This window comes from Sciurus vulgaris (genome assembly GCF_902686455.1).
Source record: "Sciurus vulgaris genome assembly, chromosome: 16".
Classification (NCBI taxonomy): domain Eukaryota; kingdom Metazoa; phylum Chordata; class Mammalia; order Rodentia; family Sciuridae; genus Sciurus; species Sciurus vulgaris.
Genome location: NC_136477.1, coordinates 27,470,696 through 27,492,773, shown reverse-complemented (window position 1 = coordinate 27,492,773; position 22,078 = coordinate 27,470,696). Strand labels below are relative to the sequence as shown.

The following is a 22,078-nucleotide window of genomic DNA, read 5'->3' as shown; positions in this document are numbered from 1 at the left end:
AAAAAGACATTTTTGAAAATTACCTGTCACATGCAATTTTCTCTTTTAAAAAATTTAGGAACTTCAGTCCTCATCACTTGATACTGTTAGGATTGTGTTAGGCCTTATGCAAATAGGGCACGGGTGTCGTGTGTAGGGTAAGTAGAAATGCTAGAGGAGAAAACCACAGAGCGACAGCCAGATCTGGAGAGGACGTGGCCAGAGAGGCCATGAAGGATACCCACCACAGGATATTTATTACACAGACATTAGGAACTATGCATGTGGCAGTGTGGGTAAATGAAAACAGTGCTTCATGGAAGAAGTAAGAATGAGATGCACAAACTATTATTTTCATGAGTTAAAAATAGGTGCTCATAAAAATACAATGCACAGAAATGAAGATTCACTCTAAGCACATTATCAAGTTGCCCATGGATTGAGGGGATGGAGGCAGGCTGTAGGGATAAAAGGAAATGAAAGCATATATACACAGAGGGCTTCTGCCTAGATAGCGTCAGTGATGTGCCAGGAACCATGGTAAATGCAGCCTCTGTTCCTGAGGTGCAAACCAAACACATAGAAAGTCCTCGGGTTTTTCTTAAGAAACCTGAAAGCTCCTACTGTTTGGTTTGCATGGTCGTCCCCATAACCCTTAGAGTAGCAGCTAAACCACAAGTGGTTAATGGAACAAAAGTACCCTTTGTAGGGTGGGAACACAAACACAGCACAAACGCTGCCTAGGAACCGCATGAAAGAAGGGATGCTGTGAGCCGCCCTTCAGGCCTGCTTCTGGAAGCTCACCACCTGGGAGCACCCGCCAGGCGGGCAAATGTCCATCACAGCAGAGACTATTCCAAATGCGGTTCTCTTTTGTTAAAAAAATGCCTGATAAAAGTGGAAGCGATGGCAAATACATGTAAAGCTACAAGAAGAGACTGCATAAAATGTGTGGAATGATATACCCTCTTTTCTCTCCTTTGTGTGTTTCTTTCTAGTTTCTTGTCATGTGTAATTTTTTAAAATAAATCATACATCTACACTGCATCACACCTTACACAAACCGCATTTCTAACCTTTATCCCAATTATTATTTCCTAATGTTGCAGTGAACTGCCTTTTTGTTTGTTTTGCTATGTAGACTCCACCACCATCATTTTTAATGTGTGAGTAATATACCCACATTTATTAGCCATTCTCCCTCTGTGTGACATTTAGACTGCTTTCTGCTTATCCTACTTGTAGGATAAGTAATGCAGAGAGGAAGATCCCCATGCTGCATACAGCTTCTTCATATTTTAAATTAATCCCCCAGGATACTCAGGAAATGGAGCTACTGGGTAAAGAAATAGACAAAAGCATCTCTGACTCTTGGTACAGATTACTAAATTGCTTCCCAAAAGAATGGTAGCAATTTAAACTTCCACTAGCAGTCTACTCTTGTATCTGTGTTGAATTCTGTAGGTTCTCGTCATTATAGTAGCTAACAGATGTTAATAGTATTTTTGCACTTCTTTGGGGTTTTTAATTTTTTTTTAATTTATCTTTAATATATAAACATAAAAATTGTACATCTTAATGGGAAGCCATTTTATGTTTCAGTATGTGTATACCTTGTATAATGTTTATGTCAGATTAAACTTCTCAAATGTTCATCCATTTTTTTTTTTTTTTTTTGTGGTGAAAACTTTCAAAATCCTTCTAGCTTCTGGAATGTACAGTACACTGTTATCTGTAGTCACCCTGCTGTGTTAGCACACCAAAACTTCTTACTGCTGTCTGTCTGTCACTTAGTACCCGCTGATCCTCTTTTCCTATCCCTGCACATTTCCCACTCTCCCCAGCCTCCGGCAGCCTCCGTTCTACTCTCAACTTACCGTGAGATCATCATCTGTAGACGCTACATATGAGTGAGATTTATTTTTGCATTTCTTCGATTAATAATGAAGTTGAAAATTTTTCCATATTTGTTAGAGATTAGTATTTCTGTTTAGATTACTATTGGGAGTGGTCTTGGGGTTTTCTTTGCAATTTATATGTAGATTTTATCCAGTAGTGATAGTTCGTCTTTGTCATAACTACTACAACTGTTTTATTTGCCCTTTAAGAATTTTTGAAAATTTACCTTGAGTTTTTCTTTATAATGAAACTGATACCAATTCATAGGAGTCTCTATTCTTTTAGCTAATAAAAAATCAAGATACCCTTTTGGCTAAATTCAAGAAAGAAAATTTACAGTACGGCATAATGAAATCTGCATCAAATTAGGGGCTTTGGAGATAGACATAGCCAGGTTCTACTCCCTGTTGCTATGATGTCCTAGCCGAGCATATCACTCAGTTGTTCTGAGCCTTGCTGTCTGCATTCGTACTATGGAAATTAAGATACCCAACATCCAGGTGTGGGGCTGGGACTATGAGCAGACACTGACATAGTGGGTTCCCAGTAACCTGGCGGCTCCTTGCCTTCTGGAGCCTTGGGCTAAGCAGGGTGGCTTAGCAGCTGGATAGAAGAAGCAGGCGACAGCACTCACCCCTCCTGCCTGTGGCCTGCCCAGCGCTGCCCTGAGGCTGACCATTTCCTTCCAGGCAGGAGGCCCAGGGACAGGCAGTGACTGTGCCTCTTGCCAGTAACTTCGAACAGTGGAGTTGTTGTTCGGGCCTATCTGGAAACCAGCTTCCTGTTTTTCCTGGTGTGGTGGTGTTCTTTTAATCGGCAGCAGGAGGGAGAGACACAGTCCTGCATGGGTAGCCTCCGTTCCCTAATCCTCCCGCAGCGAGAAAAAGTATGACCCTTTTCACCAGGGACTGTGCAGTCACGGGGCTCTGTGACCTTGAGCAGAGCCATGACGACAGGTCACGCATATGGGGAGGGAGTGAAGGAACAGCACATCGCCATTGCTTGCAATTCAAAATTAGTGGTGCCCATGAATTAACACTAATGGTATTTAAACATAACGCTGATTAAACATTAAACTTTAATTTCCCACAAAGTCAATGTATTAGTCATTCCTGTTTCTTCATGTTCTTGCAAGAGTGGTTAAGAAGGGGGCACCGACTGCCTGGGTTCACATCCCGCCCCCACCACTTTTATTAGCTAGTGACTTAAACATTTTATGCTTCGTTTTTGTCATCTGTAAAATGGGGAGAATAATAGTAACTACCTCACAGGGTTATTACCTGGATTAAACAAGATGGCATGAGTAAAGTATTAACAGAGTTTTGAGCCTCATAGTAACCAACCACACAATGATTAGCATACACTCCAAAGATTTTACTTGATAAACTCCAGTTGAATCCCTGGCTTTCAGAGGCTAACCTGCATCCTTTTGGTCAGAGATCTGGAAATTCATTTTAAAGATAATTGGACGAAATTCTCAGCTCATGAGAAGTAGACAATTATTGATGAATCTGCAAGCACATATCAGATGAATTTCTTAAAAGTTAGTCGTAAAATATACAATATTTCTATCTGCTTTAGTTTTTTAAATTTAGGGGGAAAGTTGGCTTGCTGGCAAAATAAATGTCCCTTTGTCCCAGGGAAGCACACAGAGGCTGACTTACTCCATTCCACAGGGCGGGGTCCAGGGGTGAGGGCGCAAGGTGTGAGCTCACCACATGTGAATGTGGTTCTTGCTGTCTGGGGGAGTGAGACGGTGACATAGGATGGGTTGCAGTTCTTCTCAAGAACTGACTGGTCCCAGAGTTGAGGCTCCTGCCCTGCTATGGCAAATCAGGTTGTGCCCCTAGTTCATGACTGAATGTGTTTGCTGGATGAAATGGTTGTCCCGTATCTTTCAAGGATGCTAGTGGAGATGCAGAGCTTAGAGCGAGCAGGCACCGTCATTGAAATCACTTCCTGCCCTCGCTTCCTTCAGAACTCTTTCTCACAGAAGATTGATTGGGTTTGCCTCTGTGCTCAGGAAATCAAAGCAGGGGTGAGGGTGAGCCCTGGATGCAGTTACAGTGGCTGCTGTGTTCACTTCTGCACAGTGCAGTTGGCCAAGGTGACTGAATAGTGCATTAAAGGATAGTATTCTGTAGGTTTTACAGACTGAAGAAGATCACAACTAACAGTTTGCAAGCATTTGGAACTTAAGAACTAAGTTGAAACTGCCGAGGGATGACTTCCCTTTTGTTACTCTGAGAACAGGGAGAGGATTCAGAGCAGGGCTAGCAAGATCTGGGAGGGAAGAACCTTGGTGAAGTAAAGCCACTCTTTTGCTTGAACTTGGAAGACTGAGGGATAAGGGAATGATGGAAGACTGTCTCCAGCGTGCACATTAGCCATTCCTGATCCCACCCAACAGGAAGACCTGTAGGCAAATAACAGATTTGTTGGAGAAAAAAATGTTTGTTTGGTTTGCTTTGCTTTACATTGTAAGGAGTTTCTAAGACAGGTTTCAGGACTCTTACCTGGATGGGCAAGAAGAGGAGTAGCACCAAGAATCAGGAGGCAACCCAACACCTGCGTGGAGGGTGTGACCCTCTCTACAGAGGGAGGGAGGAGCAGGATTCTGATGTGCTTACAAGCTAAAAACTGTACAGGAAAACCTCTTCAGTTGATTATAGTTTAGCATATTCATCTGTGACTTCAAAGCATCTTGATTTATGGTGTCTTCGGAGGCAGTGGGGAGTCCTAACCTCCTTCAGCAGCCCTCATGATGGGATCCAGAGGTGATTATTCCACTGTCCCACTAGGGAGTGATTGAGTGGTGTATCTCTCTTGCTGAAAGGGAGGAGGCCAGCTCCTTCCTACAGTCATCCCTGGCCACCATCTTTATTCCATGCAGGTGGTTTTAGACCTATTGCACAAGGACTGGAATAGACTTTGTAGTATCAAGCCTCTTGTTGGTTTTGAGATCATGTCTTCATAGGCAGTTTTGAGTTAAGGAGTCCCTGGGTAAGGGACAGGCTCAGCAAACCAACCAGGGCTTAACCTATCTACACATGACCACAAGAGACAGGTGGGAAGGGAGAGAAAGGATGTTAGCAAGGCCAGGGTGTGTGTGTGTGTGTGTGTGTGTGTGCGCGCGCACGCGCACAGTGCCAGGGACACGGGAGTAATCTCTGTCTTTAGTAATAATGGAGAGTAAAATATGTATTTGGGGTCCAGTTATCATTTTGAAGGAAATCTAATACTGTGAAGCAATGGGACCTTGACTCCCAGTGAGAGCATGGGGAGTTGACCACTTTCCATTCCATAAATATTTATTGAGCATCAACCACACGTAAGTCACTATGTGATAAATCCTGACAAGTCTAGTTCATTATTCCCATTATCCTGTCTTCCTCATCATCATAGCCTGGGATGGTATCCATAATGGCTTCCAGGTATTAAATAATTACTAGGTACTTGATACTCTCCTAAGTGCCTTATAAGCATTATTCCATTTAATCTTCACAATGACTTTCCTCTTACAGATAAGGAAACTGAGGCTTAGAGAGATCATGTAGTTTGGTTAGAAATGTGCTAACTGTGTAAATTAAAAACAGTATTTTAAAACCTAGGGCTACCTGATTCAACTCTGCCTCCTATGCCTTCCAAATGGACAACCAAGGCAAGTCTCAGTGGGTGTGCCCTCTAGACTCAGGCTACATGGGATATTTTGGACTAAGTAAGATTTGTACATGGCAGGACACAGGGTCAAAATTCCTGCTTTTCTTTTTTCCTGGAAAATAGAGAACATTGCTTGATTTCCTAGGAGACTGTCTTGCTTTGAGGTACAAGTGAGAAATGGGGAGACTTTGCAATCTGGAAATGTTTATTAATCTGTTTAATTCTGATTTCAAATCAGAATTATGGTGAGCTAGTCCAAGTGCCTCACAGTAGAGATGGAGAAACCAACTTTCAGAAAAGGGAAGAACCCTGCCTGGGATTTCACAGAGAGTTGAGTTTTTGCTTCAGGAATCCAGCAGCGAACATCTCTGTACCAGAGTCAGTTTCTGGGCTTTCTGTTCATTCTGTTGCTCTGTTTGTCAGTTCTTTTGCCAAAACAACATTGTTGTAATTACTGTGGTTCTGTGGTGAGTTTTATTAGACACTGGATTAAGTCTGTTATTGGTCCTTTGCATTTATTTCCACATACATTTTAAAATCAACTTGTCCGCCCCAGTTTCCAGAAAATGAACAAACAAAAATTGTTATGGTTTTCATTGAGATTATATGGAAACTGTAGACCAGTTTGGGGGGAGAATTGATATCTTTATAATATTGAATCTTCCAATTCGTGAACATAGCATGTCCTTTCATTTGTTTATAGACTTTTAAAACTTCTTCAAATAACATTTAAAACTTTTCTGTGTAAGAGGTATTGCATATCTTTTGCTTCCGTTCTACATATTTTATATTTTGATGTTCGTGTGCATTACAATTTTAAAATGTTTTCCTTTTCTAAATGTTTATCATATTTTCAAACTAACCTCATAGCTCCCAACTAATTGTTGATTCTAGAAATTTATGTGAAAATTCTTTCAGATTTTCAATGTGCAATATGATAGCATCTGTGAATGTGGGGTTGCCTCGACTCTTTTATACCTCTTTTTCTCCAGCTTGCTGTTGAATGCAGGCAAGGCTTCCTTGTCTTGCCCTTGATCTCAGCAGGAAGCCTTCACTATTTCACCAAGTATGATGAGTGTAGTAGTTATTTATAAATACCATTTATCAGATTCAGGAAGCTCCTATCTAGTCCTACTTTGCAAGAAGTTACAAATGGATGTTGAATTTCATCAAATATTTTCCCTGAATCTATGAATATGATCGTTTGATTCCCCCCCCCACTTATTCTGTTTTGTTCCATTCCTGTAACAAAACCAATTTGTTAATGGTATATTATCATTTTTGTATATTCCTGGATTCAGTTTCCTAATATGTAGGATTTTGATCATGAAAAGGATTTTTTATCATAATTTTACTTTTGTGCAATATCCTTGCCATGTTTTTAGATCATAGCTTTAGGTCAGAAAATGAGTTGGGAAGTAGCTTCTATTTTGTTTTCTGAAAGAGTTTGTATAAAATTCGTTATTTCTAAAGTGTTTATTATTGATACTATTCACTCTTTAAATGTTTGGATATTTTCTATTTTGATGATATTTCAGCACCATCTACCATTTAGTTTTTTCATTAGGAAATCAAGTGTCAATCTTGTTGTTCATTTTGTAATAATTATCTGAATCCCTTCCCATATACACACACTTCTTTTAAGATTTTCTTTTTGTCTTCATTTCTAAGCAGTTTGCTGTGATATGCGTAGATTTACTTTTATTTCTATTTATCCTGTTTGGGGTTTATCCACTGAAGATCTTAAATCTGTGCTTGGTGGTGTTATTCAGTTTTTAAACATTCTCGGCTGCTATTTTTTCTGCCAGTTGTCTCTCTTCTCTCCTTTGACTGTAATTACATGTCTGTTAGTCCCTCTCACTGCAACCGTGTATCTCTAACCCTCTCATCTTTATTTTCTATCCTTCTGTCTCTCTGAGTTTCAAACCATATATTTTCTTTAGTTCTATCATTCATTTAGCTTACTAATTTGCTCTTGTGGTTGTATTTAAACTGCTATTAAACCTATTGAATTTTTTTTTTTTTTGGGGGTACTGGGAACTGAACCCACGCGTGCTTAACCACTGAGCCACATCCCTAGCCCCTTTTTTTATATTTTATTTAGGGACAGGGATCTCACTGGATTACTTAAGGCCTCAGCCTCCCAAACTGCTTGGATTATAGGATTATAGCCATCATGCTTGGCTAAACTTATCAAATTCTTAATCTTAGTTTTTTAAACTTTAGAATTGTTACATGTTCTTTTTGTTTTGTTCTGACTGTGGATGCCTGAGAAACTTAGAAACTTTTCAATTTTATTTTTTACCTCTTCAAACTTTTTTTCTTTAATTCAGCATCTGCTCAACATTTATTTGTAGCCCTCCTGAGCTGTTTTTATTGCCTATTGGTTTACTTGGAATACATTTGTATTGTCTCATACCCTCTTATATTTATTAATTTTTGATTAAGTGCCAGGTATCATAGGTGACAATTTATAGAAGTAACCTGAGGTCTTCTTTAGGGAGAATTTATGCTTTCTTCTGATAGGCATTTGGGGCACCAGTAAGCTGGTATGGCTATAACCTAGCCTTCCAATCTAGGGACTGAGGGTGCTTCTGTACCTGTGAAAACCAGTCTGCTTAGGGCATAGTACCTTGGGAACGGGACTTCACAAACTTATTTGAAATGCTGCTTAGCTTCTTAGACTAAGCCATTTCTTCTAAAAGTGTCAGGCATTGCATTCCCGTGGGAACAGCATCTCCAAATACCAGACTCATGCCTCTGGATTTCTCTCTTCTCCTCAATCTTGACCCCATTATTCCTTACTACCTGCTAATTCCTCATAACTTCAAGCAAAGTTTTACATTTTTTTTTTCCAGTTGTTCTCCTTCTCGGTAGAAAGATTAGTCTGAATTACCTTGGCTAATGTTTTCTCAGTGGGTTTTAAATATGGTGCTTTTATTCATAAAAGTTGTGGATTGAACTGTGTCCTCCAAGATGATATGTAGAAGTCCTAACCTCCAGCTCTTCAAAAAGTGACCTTAACTGAAAGTAGGTTTATTGCAGATGTAGGTGGTTAGGGTCTTTTGGGAGTAGGGTGGGCCCTTAATCCCAGGTGATTTTTGAATCCTTACAAAAAGAAGAGGCACAGAGACAGAGATGCACAGGAGAGAAAATGGCCCTGCAGTGATGAGATTAGAGTGTGCTGGTAAGCCCAGGAAGGCAAGGATTGCAGACAAATACCAGAGGTTAGGAGAGTCAAGGAAGAGGCCTGGCCCTACCAACAGCTTGATTGAGACTTACATCCTTTAGAACTGCCAGCAAATTTCAGCCACCCATCTTATGGTTCTTTGCTGTGGCAGACCTAGGAAACTAATACAGTACTTCTTAGTATACAAAGTACTTTCCCATGGACCACCTTAATTATTCTGCAGAAATAGTCTGGCAGGGAGGCAAGAGGGAAGGGGATGCTGGGTGGGAACAGAGTTACAGAAACAGCCAGGTACAGTGGCACATGCCTGTAATCTCCGTGATTTAGGAGCCAAGGCAGGAGGATTGTTCAAGGCAAGCCCGGGCAACTTAGTGAGACACTGTCTCAAAATAAAAAAGACTGGGAATAAGTTGTAGAGCACCCTTGGATTCACTCCTCAGTACCAGAAAAGAGAGAGAAACAGGCTCAGAGAGGAGGCTTCTATACTCTGCGTGCCATGAGGGCTGGCAAAGTCTGTATAGCACCTGGGTGTCTGGCTTCTTTCTGTTCCACTGAGACACCACAATATTTTCGCTTTTAAGTTAGAACTCAGACGGTATGAACAACCTTCTAAATATAAAGTGGATTTTCCTCTGGTTTATATACAAATGAAAAGTAAGAAAGTATTTGTATATCCTGTTTAATATTTATGGCACATCTTTTGCCCTAACCTGTTAGAGACGTTTTCATTGTAATTACTTGGAAAATTATCTGCTGATATGATGTTCTAAATTATAGCCCAATATAGATGAATAAATTTAGACCTTATAAAGTTGATATCATCTAAATTGAAAATGTAGCCTTACCAGCAAAGGCCAGACCACAATGTACTGACATAGTTTTACTATTAAATGTTTCCATTTAGTACACAGTGTCACTCGGTTATCAAATTTTTATTTAGAACTTTCAGAGGGGTGTAAAGGCAGTTTCTACCCTCAGCCAGAGACAAACTGTAAGCAATGAAGCCTCCTTTCTTTAATTCATTCAACCATAATTTAAGCATCCAGGCACTGGGGATATAGTGTTGAATAATAAATGAATGAGTAAAGTTTAAAATTCATTGCTGTTGTGTTTGACAGCAGATATTCAAGAAAAGAGCTGGATGAGGCCAAGGGCCCAAGGGCATTGTAGGAACAAGGCAAGAGAAGCATGGCATGGGGTTTTCAGGGAGAAAGTTCCGAGTTTCATAGCACTGGTTCTTAAAAGGTAAGAACAGGTCGGGGATCAAGGGAGGCCTGGGGGTGGTAATTGAGGAGAGAAGGGGAGCAGATGCAGAGTCAGAGAGGATCTCAGACGTGTACAGAGCAGTGCTCCAGGGGGAACAGATGCTACTTACTCAGTTACATGAATTGTTGCGAGTTGAGTAAAGAAATACTTTAGTACCCGGATCCAAGTTAGTCTCCTCTCTGCCTCTAACCAGCTCTGATACTGGGCAGCTCGCTTCGTTTCTCTGTGCTTTATTAAGGAACTCAAAAATCCACCTGGCATCAGGAAATGCCTCAAAGCATAATTTGTTGGATCCCCCCTGCACTGGTCCAGCTTGCCCCCATTGCCATCAGTCAAGTCCTTTGACAGCTTTGTAAGACCCTCCATCTGCTCCAGATAGCTGGGATCCTTATGGCCTCATGTGAGGTATTTCCAAGTCTTCTTGCATTTAGTGTATTTCCTGGAGCCTACAAATGTTATCTGTCATTAGGATTGTCATCAGGACTGACATTATCAGAGATACTCCCCTTTCATTCTATCCAGCCAGTCACATTGTTTTCATATCAGTCAGCTCTCTCAGTGGTTCTCTTGAAACTGCCTTGCACTGCCTTAACAGTGACTCTAAGCAATTGTATTCTTTGCTTGTGGTGGAGTTTTTGGGTTTTGAGGTACTAGGAATAAACCCAGGGCCTAACTCATGCTTGGCAAGTGTTTTGCCTCTGAGCCCAGCTCCTTTATTTATTTTATTTTATTTCGAGATAGGGTCTTAGGTAGTTGCCCAGGTTGGCCTTGAACTTGTGATGTCCCTACCTCAGCCTCCTTAGTCGGTATTGGGTAGTATTACAGGTGTGTACCACCATACCCTGTGGGGTTTGTTTTTTGTTTGTTTGCATTTAATATATGCCTAAATAAAGGACAGTGGCTGGAACTTGGAAACAAATCAGTTCATTCACCAATAAACATTAAGAACTGTCTGTGATCTGGGTTCTCTGTTGGTGGTTAGGTCAGTTAGTGAAGCAAACACCCTTCTCTGCCCCAAGGGAGTTCCTGCTTTACCCAGGGAGTTGGGCCCCCCAGGATGATAAGAACAGAACAGTAAGGAACATTCTAGGGAGTAGCAGAGGCCTTCAAATGTACTAGAATTTCTAGTGGTAATGGGATTACTTATCATTAAAAAAGATTATATTTAAAGTTTGAAAACTTCTTTCCTATAGCAGACACTTTGCTGTAGATTCCCTTGGGAAACGGCCTTTAGGGATCCTGTGAGCAGAGGGACCTCGTTTCCCAGGGGCTTCTCTGAGATGGAAGCCCTCGCTTCTAGACTTACAGAACAGTTTCCCCAACACCGAATTTAAGCTTTCTCTTCTCTGGGAAAACAGTATTAGAATTTTGCCTCAAGCTGATAATTAACACAATATGACAGAATAGATTCTCTGAATATATTTTCACCTCCATCTTTATTTAAAAGTCAAGTGTGAGATAGAAACCAGAATAGGAACTAGGTGGGGCAGGTGATTGGAGCCGTTTCCGGGACAGATTATTTAAGGAGACTGTATGTTTCTAATCCAAAGCTAGGTCCTAGAGAAGTTGAGGAATTGGCAGGAGGCGGTGATTCCAAGAGCTAGAGAATTGATTCATTAGCAGGTCAGAGCCTGTAGCTGAAGAAGGATCAGCAGGGTGGAATGGGAAAGGGGGCCAGGGCTCCCCTTCCTCAGGAGAATGGAGTCTCTGTTTCCGGGGTCTCTCTTGGGTTCCAGAAACAGTGCTTGGCAGGGTCCTGGGGGAGACAGAGAAGGAAGTTTGGTTTGTATCCATGAACCAGATGCCCACAGCTCAGTGGGAGAGGGGAGCTAACTGGAGCAGTTGGGGGTCCAGAGAGCTAATTTAAGAAGACTGGAAGTTATGGAAGCCCTGCAGGTGAGTCTTCTCTCTCTTGCTGGGGCTTATATTTCCTCCGTCTATTGGAAAGGACCACCATATATATACTCAGTGGCTTAAAACAGCCAATATTTTTCTAACAGTTCTAGAGGTTGAAGTCAAAGCAGTCTCACTGAGTTAAAACTGAGGTAGGGACAGGGGGGCTCTTTCTGGAGGCTCCAGGAAGAATCTATTTCCTTACCTTTCTCAGGTCTGGAGGCTGCCTGCATTCTTTGGCTCCTGGCCTTCTTCCCATCACTTCACCCTTTCACTTCCATCTCATATCTCCTACTTCCTTTTTTGACCTTGGTTCCATCTTACAAGAACCCTTGTGATTACATTTAGGGCCCACCTGGGTAATCCAGAATAATCTCCCCATCTCAGAATCCTTATCCAAATCTCCAAGTTCTGTTTGCCATAGACAGCAACACGTGTTCACAGGTTCCGGGGATCAGGATGTGGCTGTCTTTTGGAGGAAGTGTTACTCAGCCTACCATCTGACAGAGAGAATTGTTCTCCTGAAACTGTTCAAAGGAAAAATTTGTAGATGAAAGAAGGATTCATGATGTCTGCTTGAACTCTTTGAGGCCATGCTAGGGTACACTGTCTTGGGGACCGAGTTGGCCTGTTGCCATTGGTCTCCAGATCTTCCTTCCAGCAGATGGACTGTTCTGTGGTGTGCATCAAGTCTTGGTGAGGCTGAGCACTGTGGGTACAGCTCTTTCCACAGCTGGCTTGCCTGGGGCGGGAAGCAAGAGTCTGAGCTGCTACAGCTGCTTAAAAGGGAAACTGTTCTCCTCCTTTTCATTGGCAGCTTGGGGTTGTTCTGTAGGTCTGCCTCTACTCCAACCAACCATATTTCCAGGCTGTGCAACATCTGCCCTAATGGTTTTATACCAGGAGGGGGCTGGATGGAGACTCCTGCCAGGTGCCCTGCAGAGGTACGTGGGAGTCCCTCGCTCTTTCCCACCTGGGCTGTGGATGGTGAAGAGCCAGTTACTCAGGGCATTTTCAACTTGGAAACATCATCTTAAAGAGGAGGATTTTCAAAAGATGACCTTCTGTTAGGGAAGTATAGCATCTAGTTTAAGATGGTACATGCACTTTGACCCCTTTACTGTAGAACTTTCAGTAAGTCTAGGGGATTTAAGGTGAGTGCATTCCATTGACTGTATGAAGTGAGGCAAACAAATGGTTTAGTCTGATTAGTTCACTTAAGTATAAGATGCTCTAATAACACAGTTCTTCCCTGCCTCCAAACCACCTGTGAGACCTACCTCCCTGGACACTTCCTCAGCCTCAAGGGCCAGAGTCTGGTCATGCTGAATCCTGTGTGCCGGCCATGGTGTTGAACTGTTGGCTCCAGGCCTGCGTGAGCCTCAGCAAGCCAGTACCTCAGGATGGCATGGGGCAGGGAGAGCAAGCTACCATCCTCCTCCACCCTTGCCCATTTCAGCTGTCCTAGGACTTTCTTACCCATTGTCTTACCATTATCTTCCATCTTCTGGAGGTGGGCAGCCCAGGGCCTTTTCCCCACCAGATAACAGGTTAGCCTCTGACTGACTCAGTGACTTGCCTAAAGAAAATGGTGTTGGACAGTACACGCTGTCCAGTTTCTTTCCCCAGTCCTGTTTGAGGAGGGGTGCCTCTGGCTGGGCTTGGTGACCTTCACAGCAGAGGGCCAGTGCCTCACTGTCCGACTTGTTCAACCCACATCATCATTAACACCCTCAAGTTCGAGGCCACCTAGGTCCTTGGATGTGTGTCAGTCTCCTCCCACTATTTTGGGAGTTCCCTGAAGACAGGAACGTTGCCTTCCTTCACTGTTTTCCATCTCTCAGCGCCTAGGTCAGCACCTGGCACATAGTGGCTGTGAGAAACCCCAGCCCCACCCACCCCTGCTTATACACACTCAGTTGAGCAGCTTCTGTGTGCTGATATTGGCCTTTTGTGACTTTTTAAGCTCTGCGAGTCCTCACCCCTTTAGTAAGGGGCAGACCTCCTATAGGGAAGAGGTTGTTACCACTGTCGGTCATCCTGAGACAAGGACACAAACTGTTTGCTTTCTCTGGGTTCAGTTGTCTTGGCCCTTGCCTCCATGGAGTCACATGTGCTTGCGGACTTTGTCATGGGAATGAAGGCTTCTGCTTGGGGGAGGAGAGGTAGTTGGGGTCTATAGCAGCCCCTATAAGTTACTCTCTCAGTTTGATTTCTGGATGCTTCCTTCACCAGAAGGTTTGCAGTGCCGTGGATCCTGCAGGCCCTGTCCCCAGCCTGGCTTGAGTAGTCAGGAAAACAGTGCCCTGAGGCCCTGGAAGCAGAGACAACAGTGATAGTAAGATTCCTTAAGGGAAGGTGAATGGCCAGGAACTCTACCTGCTCCACCTCATGGGGTGATGCTCTGTCCTTTGTCCATGGTGGAAAGATGAGTGTTATTTTATTAACAAGGTTTTCTTGCAGCAGTTGCTGAACAAGTCTTTACTGAAGAGGTTGCCATTCTTTCTCCTTGCAAATATGGTTCTGTTGACTTACGAGTTAATCAGCTCTTCTGGGCCAGCATGGCACCTCATTACTCTTTATCACATGGTGTTTATGGGAAATAGCATTCCAGGTTGCAAACAAGTGGTTGGCAAGCAAGGCTTGTGAACACAGCCTGCTCAGCCTGCAGTGCTAAGTATGTGTTTCTCTGTGAGGACCGCCTTCAAGGCTTCAGCCGACTCCGCCTGGGCTCACAGGCCTGGCAGGGATAGTCAAGCCTGTAGATATTTGACAGGCCAGGACAGCATGGCCACCATGTACAGAAAAGGGTGAGGTCACACAGCTTCCTTTCCCACCCTGTATTGTCACATGACGACAGCCCAGTTCAAACCATGTAGAGCCTCCAAGGGGCTGAAAGCAGGAAAGGAAGCCAGCCACATCTGCTTTTCAGAAAACATCACTTTGGAAGAGGAGGGGAGACCTACAGTCAGACTGTTGAAAAGATCCCAGGGAGGGAAGGACTGCAGTGTGGGCCAGGACTCCGTAGAGCAGACTGGCAGTGGAGCCTGGGCCTGGTGACTGGCTGCTGGGGATGCAGGAGGAAAAGCTGAGGCGGCATCCACACTCACGTTCTTGGAGTGACATTGACATTGTCAGCTGGAGAGAGGGATCTTGAGCTCTTCTTTTGGAAAACCCTGAAAATGCTTTGAAGACTTCCAGAGAACTGCCATCCCAACTGATAGTTCAAGTGTGTTCTTAAAATATCTGATCTCCTTGGCAGAGTGGGGCTCTGTGTAGGAAGAATCACGTGGTACTTCTTATTCCATGTTGAGTCCCAATGTGCAGTATCTATTTTGAAATATGTGGTTTATGCAATTTTATCTAGAGAGGTTTCTTGGGGTCATTTGTTAATATATTTTTCCATTTATAAAGGCATTCGTTCCTAGAAAAGTCCTGCTTAAGGAACAGATGACTTTATAACATTTCTTAAGAAGTCGTACTCTTATGGGAATCCAAATTACACAGATAAAAACTGCAGGCTGTCAGTGACGTTTTAATGCACGTTTCCATCCAAATTTTTAACCTGTTAGCTAGTTGATATAAGCTTTGTACATATTCCTTAGAATACTTTGTATATTTTAAAAAATAAAACAGCATTCTTGTAAACCAAAGCAATAAATATTCAAATAATATTAAATCACTGTCAGAAAACTGTGATAGCAGGGAGGAAAGGACACAAAGATACAATGCAATGACATTTTCAAAATTAACATCTTTGAAAACATTTATGTATATCCAGGAGAGAGAATGCCTATTTGAATCAGAATAAGCTCTTCTACTCTTGTTAAAACAAAACATTACAGGGAAGAGTCTGTGTTTCAAAACTGGGAACAAGGACAATAGGCCTCTTGTCTTAGAGCATTCAAACTATTTCAAGGTGAGATTCTCCCCACTCCCAAGCTGGGAATTGAACCCAGGGCCTAGTGCATGCTAGGCAAGTGCTTTACCACTGAGGTATATCCTCAGTCCCCAAAGTGGGATTTTCTTTGTCTTAAAATTCTTTTTTTTTTGGTGTTATTGGGGATCGAACCCAGGGCCTTATGCTTACAAGGCAAGCACTCTACCGACTGAGCTATCTCCCCAGCCCCATCTTAAAATTCTTGCATTAAGAATTCAGAATTCATGGGGGCTGGAGTTGTGGCTCAGTGGTAGAGCACTCACCTAGCACATGTGAGGCCCTGGGTTCGATCCTCAGCACCACTTAAAAATAAAATAAAGAGGGCTGGGGAGATAGCTCAGTTGGTAAAATGCTTGCCTTATAAGCACAGGGCCCTGGGTTCGATCCCCAGCACCCAAAAATAAATAAATAGATAGATAGATAGATAGATAGATAGATAGATAGATAGATAGATAGATAGATATTAAAAATAAAATAAAGATATTGTGTCCACCTACAACTAAAATATGTGTATTAAAAAAAAGTTTAATTTTTTTTTAAAATTCAGAATTCATTATATTCTTAGTAGGCTATTTCTATTATTTGGCCTAAAGAGAAAAGAGTATTGGGTGTCCTGTTTATATGATGAAAATAAATTCTCTAGGCCTGCCATTTGCTCTTTTGTCCATTTTGGTTACTGTCCCATGATTGGAAGACTTGTTTATCCATGTGAAAAAGGAAATTGAGAGGTTTGTGGAGTCCGGAGATGGTTGATATTTGAGAACCTGGAAAACAGTAATTGCCAGCTTTTCTAACAAGGATGCACAAGAGAAGACCCCACGAAATAATCCTGGTGGGTAACATATGAAATGCCCTGCAGCTCATGTTGATCTTCCTGCTTCTACAACTGGAAAATAATGACAAAAGTAAATATTTGGGGCCAGGTTTATTTTGGTCAGACAAGTTCCAGTCTGGTTTCTAAAATTAGAAATTCTGCGGGATGCACGTGGCTCGGGGCATCCTGCCGGAGAACTTTGTCTCCGAGATGTGTCGCTTTCTTCCTTCTTGTTATTGCTTAGAAATGTGCATCCAGACCTCCTCTGTGTCTGCCCATCTGTGCAGACCCGCTGCTGCTGCCTGGGTGATTTTGGTAGGCTTCCGCTGCCTGCCCTCAGCAGCCGATGAGGAGCCGAGCCCACCGTCTGCCCCGCAGACATTGCCAGACAAGTCTTCCAAGAGTACAGCTCTCACCCTGTCCCTGTTCCTCCCAGAAGCATTCACTGACTACCTCCCCCTATTGCCACCTTCAGGCCCAGGTCCTCCCCGCTGTGATCTCCCTGGGGTGTATATTCTCTGCCACTAGCCAAATTGGCCGCCTCATTGCCTCCTAAACACACCGTAACTTTCCATTTTTCCCACGTTATGTCCTTCCCTATCCCCGCTGATAATCCTTCCAGGCTCAGCTGCAGTCCCATCTCCCTGGGGAGACTGCCCAGCCCAAAGGATGCCTTGTTCGTCCAGTCCGAATATTTGCACCAGCTGTATGTCTTTTTCCCTCGATGCCCAGCACAAACGAGGCGCCTAGGAGACATTTCCCTTTCAGCATCAGGTCCTTGTCCTCAGGCCCTCCCAGCGTTGGTTCCTGGACTTGGCCTTTCCCTCCACTCAGATCTTGCAGCCCTCTGTAGAAAGTGACAATGGCAGCTGCTAGCCTCCGTCTCCCGCTGGGGCTGGTTGGAAGAAGCGGGGCCTGCACACACAGGGCCTGGCCTTCATCTGCCTTCCCAAGCGGTGGAGGAGCAAGCAGGGCTGGCTTTCTGGGCATGTCACGTGTGCCCCACAGAGGGTCCCACCCTTGGTTTAATACTCTGCTGCTACTGTTCTGAAACTCTCCCTGTCTTTTGAACAAGGAGCCCTACATTTTCTTTTGTGCTGAATTCCACAAATGATGTGCTCAGTCCTGGGAACAGAGAAGGTGCTGACAGGTGAGGGTGGGAAGGTCACAGAGGGCTGCTGGGTGGAGTGCGTGTGAGACCAGTGGAGCATGAGTGGCACCGGAGAAGATGCGGAGGGGATGCCATGGGGTGAAGCACATTTCTTGCAGGGGGGACAGTCCTCTTCTACCGAAAGCTAGGAGCATTCCTCAGGGGTGGTGACTGCACAGGACCTGAGTTTGGTCCTAATCAGCCACACCTGCTACCTTATGGCACTATTCCAACAACAATCTCATGTCACTTAGAAGAAAAGACAAGTTCTTTCAGTGACCTGAAGGTCCTACCTGACCTGTCCCTTTGCCACCATCCTCTTCTGCTCTCACTGTCCCTCAGTTATTCTGCAGCAGCCGTATCAGCCCCCCCTCTCTGGTCTTGAACATACCACAAAAGTCCCACACAGGGCATGTGCATTGGCTTCCTTGCAGCCTGGGTCACCCTTCCCCAGACAACCCACCCTCTCCTCCTTCCAGAGGCCTTTTCTGAGATGTCACTTGTCAGCGTGGTCCTCCCTGAACACCCTCTGTAAAACAGCACACGTACACATACTAGGACCTTTTCCCTGCTGTACTTTGATCCAAGGTACTTAGCACCACATAGCGTACTCGGCATTTCACGTTTGTATGTATCGTCTCTCTTCAGTGGCCTGTGAGCTTGGTGAGGACAGGGATGTGTGTAAGTTTGTACCGTGCTCTGCTCTCCAGTACTGAGAACGCTGCCCGACACAAGTAAACCCTAGATAAACAAGCGTTGGAAGACTCCCCTGCTCTGTGGGACTCACAGTCCTGCTACTTGAGGTGACCAGAGGAGGGACAGTGGTCGCCGGGGAAAGGTCTGCGAGACCATGGGAAAGTTACAGAGGAGACGGCCAACTGGCTGACAAGGGGAGATTGAAAGGCACCACTCAAGTGGGGGCTGAGACCAGGAGAGCTCGAATGAGCTGAGCAGCGGAGCAAATCGGAGACCTTGCCCCAAGCCACGCCAGGGAACCCGAGCAGCCGCTCGGAGGGGGAGGTCGCAGGTTTCCAGGCCTCGCACGACCACTGCGAGCTTTTTCATTCTTGCCCCCACCATGGACCCCGTGGCAGTGCTATCAAACACACCGTCAGTTACAGAATTACTTTTATTTGGGGCCTAGGTGATGTCAGTCTTCGAGGAGGATTTATTGAAGATTCTTGAGACATATTTGAGGCAGCTATTCCTTTTTTTCAGTTTCCACCCAATTTTTGGACCAGAGAGAGAGCAGAACATAGCTAACGACTGCATTTCCACCAGCAGGGGCAACACGGAAGCAGAGTGCCCAATTTCTTGGTGTGCAGTTGGTTCCTGTGGGGTTATGTGGCATCCGTTTTAATGTCTCCTCTTTCCTGATTTTATTTGTTAAAATCTCTCTCTCTCTCTCTCTCTCTCTCTGTTTAGTTTATATAAACATTTTCAATTTTGATGATCTTTTCAAAAAAGCCCAGTTTTGTTGATTTCCCCCCCGTTGTTTCCTTTTCTGTTTTCTCTGTTTCATTTGTTTCTACTCTAATGTTTATTTTGATGCCAGTTATTGAACCAGCCACCTAAGGCTATATTACATCCTTCCTTCTGCTAACTTTGGGCTTAATTTGTCCTTTTTCTTGTTCCTTGAAATGTAGTTAGGTTGTTTATTTGAAATCTTCTAGTTTGACGTAGGCAGTTACAACTATAAACTTCCCTCTTAGTATTGCTTTTGCTGCATCCCATAACTTTTGGTATGCAGTGGCCTTGTGCTACTCTTTTAAGATGTTTTACAGTTCTCCTTTTGATTTTTTTTTTTTCTCTGACTCCTTGGTTGTCAAGAATGTGTTATTTAATTTCCACATATTTATGAATTTTCCAAGTTTTGTTTTTTCCTTGCTGTGGATTACTAGTTTCCTTCCACCATGGTCTGAGAAGATACTTGGTGTGATTTCATTCTTAAATTCTTGACGGCTTGTTTTGTGACAGCACGTGATGTGTCCTGGAGAATGTTCTGCATGCGTCCGAGAAGAACATGTGTTCTGTATTGGTTGGAATGTCCTGTGTGTGTCTGGTAGGTTCTTTAGTCTGTAGTATTGTTCATGTGCTGTTTCCTGATTTATGTTCTATTGGAAATGTTCTTTCCATTATTGAAAGTGGGGTTTTGAAACCTATTGTGTTGCTGCTTCTCTCCTCAGATCTGTATTTGGGTCCTCTGTTGTTGGGTGCAAATATAACGGTTTTATCTTCCCAGTGAACTTATCCTTTCATCATCGTATAAGGTCCTTTGTCTGTTGGCAGCTCTTGATGGCATGTCTGCATTGCTACCCCTGCTCTGGTTTGGCACCATCTGCCTGGCATACCTTTTCCCGTTCTTTTGCTTTCAGCCTGTGTGCGCCCTTATGTCTAAAGTGAGTCCATAACGTATTAGTGGATCTCGTTCCCCACCCCCCTCCTTTCAGCCACTCAGTGTGTTTTGCCTGGGGAGTTTAATCCATTGATGCTTAATGTAATTATTGGTAGAAAAAGACTTACTATTGCCATGTTGTTAATCTTTTTTTTTTTAACCTATCTTACAGCTCTTTTGTTCCTGTTACTTCTTTTTTTATCTTGTGTTTCATTGATTTACTTTGTGATGACATGATTTAATTTCTCTCATTTTCTTTCATTTATCTTCTGTTGTGATTACCATGGGGATTACATAGAACATTTTACAAGAATAATCACCTATTTCAGGTCAAGAAATAAAGCCATTCCTCATCTTTTTAGGCATAAGGTACAAAAATAGATTTTTTTTTAACTTTTTCATTTTAACCTTCATTTAATTGCTTTCAACAGGACTAACTAGCATTAGTAGATATATATTCTATGAGTTTGATGCAGCTAAATACCAGTGGTATTTTTAATGAACTTGATGAAGTACCTCTGACATTCATCTGGAAGTGTAAAGGGTTAGACTAGCCAAGAAAGTTTTGAAATAAATAAATAAATAAATAAAGGGGGACTAGTTCAGTGAAGTGTAAAACAATAAATCCACAGTAGCAGAGCTTTGTTTTACTGGCACAAGCAGAGGGATAGGATAGGATGGAATGGAATGCCCAAATCAGTGTGTGAGGGTGAGTTGCTCAATAAATACTAGGATTAATCTTTGGGAGAAAAAATGGTAATTTGTGTTCCAGAACAAATCCCAAAGAGATAAAATGTTCACTTCAAAAGATATTTACTAAAAGAAAATATTAGTGGATAGTATATCATATTAGGGTGGAAAGAAACCATTTTTAAAAGATTGCTAGATTTGACTTCCTAAAAATGTAAAGCTTTTGCACATTAATGACCACTCTAAACAAAACTAAACCCTCAAACAGATCGTATTTCCAGTGTACAGAACAGTCGAGGGATTATGCCTCTAATACGTGACAAGAGAACCCTCACCATCATCTAGAAAAATAAGCAAGAAGATATAAACACACTTCTCAAAAGAAGTAGAAATGACTAAAAAAGCAGAAAGAGACTGTCGAACTTGGATGGCAATTAAAGAAGTGTAAACGAGGCCACAGTGAGCCACCAGGTTCACGTTTCGGGTTTGCAGAAGCAGCCTGGTCTCTCCAGGAGCACTTGCGCATCAGCACCGTCTGGGTGGTACGTTGTCCACGGGCATCAAGAGGCTTAACTTTGCTGGGCACAGTGGTGCATGCCTGTAATCCCAGCAGCTTGGGAGGCTGAGGCAGGAGGATCACGAGTTCAAAGCCAGCCTCAGCAAAAGCGAGGTGCTAAACAACTCAGTGAGACCCTGTCTCTAAATAAAATACAAACTAGGGCTGGGGATGTGGCTCAGTGGTCCCATGTCTCTGAGTTCGATCCCTAGTACCCAAAAAAAAAAAAAGAGGCTTGACTTTTTTCAAAGACTTTGATCCCAGCCCTTGCATTCTAAGAATTTCTTTTAAAGGATAATCTGACATGCACGTAAAAATGAAGTGCACTGATGTTCACTGTAGTGTTATTTTTGGCGTTTTGAATTTTCACTTCGTATAATGTATGTCACCTGATGCAGAATTATTATTTTAGCATGATGCAATACTATCATTTCTATAGTTTGTTAGTACATGATACAAAATTCCAAAGATATGAAAGAGAATAGAGTGAAAAATCATTCTCCTTCCCAATTCTTCTTTTTTAATTTTATTTTTTAGTTGGCAATGCATCTTTATTTATTTTTATGTGGTGCTGAGGATCTAACCCAGTGTCTCACACAATGCTAGGCAAGCGCTCCACCACCAAGTCACAACCCCAGCCCCAAAT

At 43.0% G+C, this 22,078-nt stretch overlaps 1 protein-coding gene and 1 long non-coding RNA gene across 5 annotated transcripts in view; one reads left to right on the top strand and one right to left on the bottom strand.

The window, feature by feature from the left end:
- Positions 1-22,078, top strand: part of CTDSPL (CTD small phosphatase like) — a 109,459-nt gene that overhangs the window by 41,778 nt on the left and 45,603 nt on the right. The window lies entirely within an intron of this gene.
- Positions 7,066-16,207, bottom strand: LOC306647207. The gene is made up of 2 exons (XR_013760054.1): positions 7,603-16,207; positions 7,066-7,571 (listed from the first exon to the last, which is right to left on the bottom strand). It is a non-coding gene; the product is annotated as an uncharacterized lncRNA (long non-coding RNA).